This window comes from Blennius ocellaris, assembly GCF_963422515.1.
Source record: "Blennius ocellaris genome assembly, chromosome: 3".
In the NCBI taxonomy this organism is placed as follows: domain Eukaryota; kingdom Metazoa; phylum Chordata; class Actinopteri; order Blenniiformes; family Blenniidae; genus Blennius; species Blennius ocellaris.
In genome coordinates, this window is record NC_137652.1 from 10,214,877 (window position 1) to 10,223,847 (window position 8,971).

Sequence of the window (8,971 nt, forward strand, 5' to 3'; positions counted from 1 at the left end):
TTAAAACGTGAAAAAAACCCTTAAATTATTTGATTATAAGAGAAATGTACTTTTTATTTCCCAAATTGTTTTATTCATGAAAGAACAAAGAGAGCATTTAATACGATATGCTAAACCCTCTTTGGAAGAAGGCAGAGAAATGTATAAACGTGCATCGTTTTAAAACTTTATCTCCACTGAGCTGAAATGTCTGTGGACACTGGCTGAGAAAACCCAAAATCCAGCAACAGAGAGAGAAACAGAGAGGATTAAAACAGCCACAGAACAAGCCAGCATTTGTGAGGAGAAGACACCCACAGATAACTTTCTGAATGGCTGCTTACGCTTCTCCTTTTCTTTCTTCATCCCGAGATAGGAGAGGAGAGAAAAAGGACTAACAAGATGCACATTTTACATTGAAAACTGTTATTGTTCCCTCCTAATCTGGCCCACCATCTGAGAAGAGGGCTGTGCTAAAGAGCGTATAGGGCTTTAATGGGAGGACGACAGCCAACTCAGAGACAGAGGAGGGCAGGGGAGGAGGGGAGGAGGTGGTGTTGGTGGTGTTGGTGGCGGGGGCTGGTCTTTGGCTTTAAGGAGGGGATCAGTTGGGAAGTGTAGAATGGATGTTTCTTTTACGCCAGGGGGGGAACTTTGTATTTGACTGTTGTTTGTATCTGTCTTTCAGTGGCCTGATCCCCGTGGGCCGGGACAGGGAGATGCCTCTATATGTGTTTGCATGCGTGCATGTCTATATGTGTGTGTGCGTGAGTGATGGAGAGAGACAGAGAGAGAGAGAGAGACTGATGGTGGGATCTACCCCTCTTCTTTCCTACAGCTGCAGCTCAGCGGATTAGCCGTCATCCACAAGGCAACATTACACAAGTAGCCTTTGAACAAAAGTCATGGATACTATTAATGATATGGTAATCCGTAATGGAGCTACCTCCCAGTAGTGATTATACTGACATGGGAAGAATGTCCAAGAGTCCTGGACGCAACAACCCAAACAACACTGTGGCTATTGTTGGCAGGCCTGGTCTGAGGCCTGCACCTACATCTACTGGCATCAGCCGACTAACAATCCTTTCCTCCTCTCTCTCTCTCTCTCTCTCTGTCTCTCTCTCTCTCTCTCTCTCTCTCTCTCTCTCTCTCTCTCTCTCTCTCTCTCACACACACACACACACACACACACACACACACACACACACACACACACACACACACACACACGCATACACTGCCCCCTGCTTTCTTGACACCCTTCCCTCCACCCCGATCACCCTATGAATAAAAATGAAAACACAAAAAATGGATGGACAGACAGAGAGGGAGGGAAGGGGTGGGAGCAGAGGGAAGAAAAACAAAGTGTCTTGGCCAGGATCAGCCGGGGATTTCTCCCTATGTGGTTCCCACACACTGACTGGAGCTCCTCCGTCTCTGACTCTCTTCCTCTCTCTCTCTCTCCCCGGTCCATCGTCTCCCCCCACGGCAGACCACACAAACACTAAATGATTTCATGATTTAATCTTGGACGTTGGTGGAGAGGATGAGCGTTGAGTCAGTGTTCCTTTTTTTCGGGTGCCACAAGCGAATGTGGTGGGTGGGTTGCTGGGGGAGGCGGGAGGGGCGAGAGAGGCCAATGTTTGCCTGGGTAAGTGTTCGCTGCTGGACAGGCCGGGCCACAGCAGGGGTGATTAACCCTAAAAATGTGTTTCTTTTACATACAATTACCAATTTCTCTGTGCAGTCCTGCCACTAATCCACTCTCATGTTGGTCATCTTGCTGAGGTGAACACAATCAGGAAAGTTCAGAGTGGGCTGAGCACGTGTAAGAAAAGATTTATCCACCAGGTGAGTAAATCCAAAACACTTTTCTGAATGAATCTTGTTTGTTCACCTGTCTTATCACAGGGATTCAATCAGGATTTATAAATGTTACATATTTATGAGAAGCTTTTAAATAAGAATATTCAAGGTCATTGCTTGAATTTTGTGTTCATATTATTGTGTTGTCGATTATATGGAAGCACTGAAAATGTCCCAAGAGGCAGAATTTAGGCTTTTATTAATGTGTGGTAAGAATTGTAAGGGTTTAGAATAAATAAATTCAGATTATCATGCCTGAAAAATAAAAGGGGGTTAAAAAGTCACAGTAATCTATTTCTCTCAAGAAAAAAACACTAAACATAAAATACAATCATATATTGCTATTATTAATTTTGTCTTCCATCAATTAAAAAAAGGAGCAAAAATCTAAATATAAGTATATTCAGATTTGTTTTAACAGTTTGCATTTTATGTCATACTCACTGTCTAACATAAATGATTATTTCCCGGCATACATTCAGGAGAGGTAATTGTAAACAATGAACATATTTTAGGAAGATTATATGTTCAATAACAGACTATGAGCTACAAAATAAGCAGCTGCTTTTAGATATGATGTTTGTTGCGTAATAAGAATAATAAGATTAAGTGGTGGTAAGAGGTTAAACATATAAAGCTTGACTTGATTAAAAAAAAAATGTGATCATGATGGAAAATTGATATTGCGCTTTGTTCAGTTATGAAAAAGTAATATTTATCAATTCATATTCTCTGCAGCTTTGTCCAACTTAGGAGCCACTGGAGCGACTGTGAGTGAAGCCAGTAACAGGACAGAAAGAAAATACAGTCACACAAACACTCATATTCAAACCATTTGCACAGAGGGATGGAATTGGAGTATCAATATAATTCATCACTACCAACACCAGCATATCAGCAAGAGCTACTGACAACAAATATAATAATCAGTGAATCAAAAACACTTCCTGAGCCCAAACTTAATCCATATTCTTGATTGAAATTACCATAAATAAATTCTAACCGTTTTGTAACAAAACCAGTAAGTGTACATTACAATAATTTTTTACACAGCAAAAAAGGGCTATGAAGATATTTAAATCCAAAAGAAGAAGAATATAAAAGAAGAAAATCCACTATCCTCAAAGTCAAAAGCATTGAAATTGAATATTGGTCCAATTTCAAAACAGCACAAATCATCAAATAAGCAACTCCCAGGGACAGGTTTTAAAAAACAACAATTACACTTGTTTTTCAAAGATAAGCTGATATGAATCAACTCAAGAGAGGTGGAATATAAACTAAAGGTGGGACTACATTTTAAACTTCCATGTACCTGCACCACCTTTCAGTGTTTCCACAGGTGGAGTGAAATTGTGCAACAGACTGACGGCGGCGCCGAGGCAGCGTCCAAACATGACGCAGCTCAAACAGTGGTACAAACAAGCACTGTTCGCAAAGAACATGGGAGAAGACGGGTGTGATGTGAAGTAGGTGCTTTTACATTCAGTTTATTTACGAATGTATTTGCTTTTTGGTTGGTTATTTTTGGGGGGTTTTTTGTGTGGGTTTCTTAAGTTCATGAAAGAATAAGAAGAAAACACAGGATGCAAAGAGACGAGAAAAAACATAGGATTTAATAAACTTCTACTTCCTGTTACTCTATTTTGAGAATGTTAAGCTTTCATTCATTCATTCATTCATTCATTCATTCATTCATTCATTCATTCATTCATATTTAGTTAGAATCAAATGTAGAAAAGTTAAAAGCCATGCATACATCCAAAATTGAACTTGAATGTGAATCTCTACTGGATAATTTAAAGAAGATGAAAAACATTTTAGTTTTCTGACACACTCTGTTGAGAGCACATAAATGTTTTTGGAAGCTTGGTCACACTGACAAGTGAAGCGACCTGTATGTGCAAAAGTAAATAAAAATAAATCAAGTTTTGTTTTGTGAATATCTGATAAGATATTGGGAGATTCTTAAGTCAGTCTGACAAAGGTGCAGAGTTCTCAGTATCATTGAAGATACAGAGAATATGACCAGTCTGCTGCTGAAAGATGATCATGGCCATGTGCAGATGTTGAATGTTGTTATATCATCATAATCTAACCTCATCTGGGTTACGTATGTCCATGATTTGTACGAGGTCTTTATTGGGCTGGATTGAAATGTATTTTGCTATAAAATCAACTCTTTAAAGAGCTTATCCTATTTTTTGTCCTGTTTTTGCAGTGTGGTCAAACGTGATTGAGAGCTTTCCGGTGTCCCAACAGTTTTTGCTCTTGCAACAGGAAGAGACTTGGGGTCTCTTCCTGTTGCCGCTTTTATTGGAAGTTTGCATGGCTGCCGACCTTTTCCATATATTGTGTAGAAGTGACATTTTGCTCCACACTCCTAAATACGACATTAAAAAAAAGCATACGGCATTAACTTAACCCTGTTCGCTGTAGATCACTGTGGAGGGGTTCGTTTTTGTTCTGTCACATTTTGATGGAATTGTTCTGAATATGAGGCAACAAGTGGTTTGTTTCAAGGGGGCTGTTAATTCAGGGAAATTTACGAACAACATTTAAAATGCCACTTCGTAGCCATTAGTCGGCCCCCAGTTCAGGCCTTTTTGTTACAGTGCTGTCCTTGCTTGACTGATATGTCAAAGTTGAGGACACAACGGAACGAAGAGAATGAGAATACCACACAGGCGCTGACATAGGGATCAATCCGATTGGAATGATTTAGCATTTCTACGTTTTGAATAAAAATGAGAGCGCTAGACGGTGGAGCAGTTTGATTAGAGAGATCCCTAAGTCCCCCGAAGCCTTCAGGGCCCTTTCTCTCTTCCTTCACTCCAAGAAGAAAAGTCTTTTTTCTCTCTTTTCAGAGGTCCCTTGGTACCCCAGCTTTTTCCTCACTGTTGGTATTACAAAATCCCCATTCACAACAACCCTTGTCACCTGTCAGCTAAGCCAGGCTGGTTTGCTAGGTCTTTATCCCCAGCACATACACTCACACGTACACAGAGAATGACTCCCAGCCCCCAGCCCACCCCACCCCCATTAATGCACATATCCCCTACATTCATACAGATACATAGACACAGACACAACTGCAAATCCCAACCGCACACACACACACACACACACACGCCCACCCACTCGCCCATGCTCGCACACTAAAACCACATGTCTGAGAGCTGTTACTATAGCAGTTTAAAATTCATTACCCTGTTCTCTGTGACAAACCACAGCTCTGGGATGGGCTGCTTTCGGCTGTGGCGAGTCCCGAGACTTCACGCGCTTCAAGAATCAAGCCTGTTGCACTACAGCTCAAATGTGATGCACACGTTAAGGTGATTCGTAGGTCAAATTTAGTCAGCAAAAGTAAAAGAGATGTTTGATTTCAAGACAGGCAGACACATATTATGTGCTGCATGCTTGTCAAATATAATCTTTTTTGCAATTAACTCCAGATATCATGTCACATTGTATGTGTTATTATGTCATGGGGTTTGAATCCCATAAAATTAAGAAGGTTTTTTTTTAATGTTTTGTTTGAAAATTATCTTTTTTTTTATCACATTGACTCCATCAGTCAGGGTCAGTGAGGCAGAACTGGCTGCCTTCACAAAAACATCACACGAGCCACTGACCAGTAGACATGAAACCAAAATATCTGCACTCCTCCTGTAACAAATATTGTGTTTTAGTTTCTATAAAAGTTAAAAAAAAAAAGTTTTAAATGTTTCTTTGTTACAGTTGAGGAAACCCAATTCTCCCATTAGATTCACCAGGAAGCAAAGTCTGTCGTTGGGAGGATGACGACAATGATATCCATGAGAGCAGCTCTGCCTTTCTCTCTTTGGTACGAATGAGTAAATGCCACATATTCTATGTAGACAATGTACAATAGAGTAGTTTTAATAAGTTACAATAAGTCTTTCAGTGTAATGTTAAAAATGACCATGAACAAATCCACTGCTCACTCCTTCTGCAATTAATGTTGGCTCCTCGTCCAGGGAGGCCTTGGAGGAAATTCAGTTCTGGCAATGATATTGAGCAGCAATTCCCTTCCAAATGAAACAACCCACTTAAAAAAAAAAATCATCAAATAATTTGGGGCCCAAACAACTCTTATACTCACAATCTGATCAAGGTAAAATAAGATAAATGTCTCTGATAACACAATAAAGTGCATATTAATAGATACCGTACATAAAAATGACTTGCACATCTTTCAACAAAATTATAATGCTGTTACTATACTTCAAAAGTCTAAAATCACAAAACACATTAGGTCTTCAAACTGCAGCTCAGACAGAATGCTTCGGCCAGAGTCTTCATCAACACAAAGAGAGTGGAGAACGTCACACCTGAGCTTCAATCACTGCATCGGCTGCTCTTATTTGCTTTGTTTCAAAGTATCTATGTAATTTACTGAGGAATTTCCTTGTGTCTTAATGGTGCTTGAAGTCTGCTTCCCACTTAGATGCAAGGTGTGAATTTCCCGTGTTGGCACACTTTTCAACAAGCAACCAACTTTAAGATAAAAATGGCTGAATATAGGTCATATTTAAAAATAATAATAAAAATTAATTTGTGATCGAAATAATGTATCTCGACATGATTTTCAGTTATTCCAAATGCAAATATACATTTTCACATTAAAAAGACACTGATTTAGACTACATTTGAATATTTGCAATTATGTTCTCATCATTTCTTCCAGTCATTTCTTTTAATTGAATTAATGCTCAGCAGTCAATCTTATTTTATTTTCAATGTTTTGCTGCTGTCTCAGTGAACATTTCCTGTCCTGAGCTGTGAAAGCCGCTGCAGCAGCTGTACAAGCCTGAGTGTGTGTGTAAGGGGGGGTGGGGTGGGGGTGGGGGGGCAGTTTGGAGGTGGTGTTGAACCCTCGGCCACGGAGGGCCGCAGGAGTCAAAGTAGAGGGTGGTCATCCGGTGCGGTCACTTAGCCACGGCTCAGCGTGCCCCGAGCAGCCGTCGCTCATTAACCCACCGACAGTGACAGGAGCTCCGGACACCGAGGAGCGCCGCCCCACACAGGAAGGTCAAAGGGTCAATCAGCCCTCTCTCCGGCCATCACATCCAGAGACTTATCCCTCAAATCAAAGGGTCAGTGATGCATTGTCAGTCACACCAACTCACACGGGAAGGCACATGAAAACAAATTGATTTATCAAAGGCCTTGAAGTTCAGGCTCCTTTAAACTAATCTACTTTTAAGGTTTTCAGAGCTTCTAAAAAATAAAGTCTCAACGGAGACAAAACAGTATGAAGACGTTACGTTCCACTAAACTATTGTGACATTTGGTGGGTTTCTAGCGTTGAAGTCACACATTAGCAGGATATCCCATTTGGAAGATTAAACCACGTCGAATGCTTAAGACCAAATTAAAAAATATCTCAAAATTTACCAAAAAAACCCAGCATTTTATAAGTATATTTATCTCAACAATTAACAAAATAAAATTTACATGAAACTGTCTTTAGATTCTGATTCAGATATAAAACATTTACTTTTCAAATGGAACTGTGCTTCTGGCAATGTTGCAAAAGTGCTGCAGGTTACAAACATTTAAAGAAGAAAATACAATAATAAAACTAGAGTGTTTGACATAAACACAGAATCAGGGGAAATCAAACATTTGCTTTCACACGCGAATTATTGAGATATTTGTCCTGTTTCTGGTCAAACTCTTCACAGCGGCTATAAGATGCCATCGTTAGACTTCACAAAGACATATTTTCCATAAAATATATGGCTTTTGTTGGCGAATATCACATTTGACTTTATAGTTGTTTTTATTTTGTTATTGAACGGTTATGGAAGAACTGTCGTCTGCAGTGTCGACTATGCTGGAAAGGATTAAGAGGCAGATTCCTTAAAGCAAAACAATTAAACTGAAGAAGCTGGTAAACACATTGTGCTTAGCTGGTTATGTACGCACGATATCGTCTGTTATTAACTCTTGGAATTATTTCCCAAATAAGGAGATATAAGAAAAACAAATGAAAGTTTCCACCTGCTTTTTCTTTTGTGGATGTTTATGTTTTTGAATATTAAAATAGCAACAAACTCATTGGAAAAAGTAATGAGTGGTATACATTGTTTAAACTTTATCAGACAAGTCGAAAATAAATACCTCCAAAACATGAATTTTCAATAAAAAAAAATAAAAAAAGTACAAATGCAGTTTTGATGTTGGATATTTCACTCTATCTTCTTTAGTTTCTTGTTCCAATGTGGCGCCAAAGAGAAACAGGCCTCTACACACTTAATCTTTTTTTTTTTTTTACACAGTACCTTCAAAGGATTTATTGAACGCTTTACACCTAATGAGGAGGCTTATTTACAATCTCCAGTGGTTTCTTGTGCATAATTAGACTAAATAATCTCTTTTTTTCTTCTTCAAAAGTTTTGTTTTCTGAATACAAGCTGAATATAAAAGCTGTGCCTCATGTAAAGGATAAAAACCAATACATTTTAAATATATACCAGTATAATCTTACAATAGTGCCTCTAGAATTTATACTTGAGAAGTTGCGTGACAAAGTCTTCCTCATTAAACTCTCTAATTGTAGATGAGATTATTTCACAGCTAAAATGACCCCACTAATTTGGGACTAAGGGCTGTTGAGAGGGCACTGAAGTCTGAAGAGGTAGTTGTCTTTCCAAGATAAAAAGAAGAATGGATGAATGCCGTTCACACACTTACGTGCGAGGGACCATCATCTTGAGGGTCCTACAAGTATATTATGGCTGTGAATACATTAGTTTGTCTTGAGCGACCATCGGTTCAAGTGGAATTCTTTTATACGGAGCGAGAGATGAGTGCCCCTATTTGAAGATTTTCCGCACTTCATCGCAAAGAAAACAAGGCAGTGGGAAGTGAAAGAGACTTTAACGTCATCGGAAAGAAATGAGAGGTTTTGTTCTGGGTATTTATACAGCCTTCATTAGTCAAATATGTACAAGGATTACACGAGAATTATGTTTTAATTGATAGAAGTGATCATTTATTTATACAGATCTTAGTACAGGTATGTTCATATTTCGTTTCTTCACATTGAAGTCATGATCTGATCATTTTTAATGTAAAAATGCTTCTTAATTAA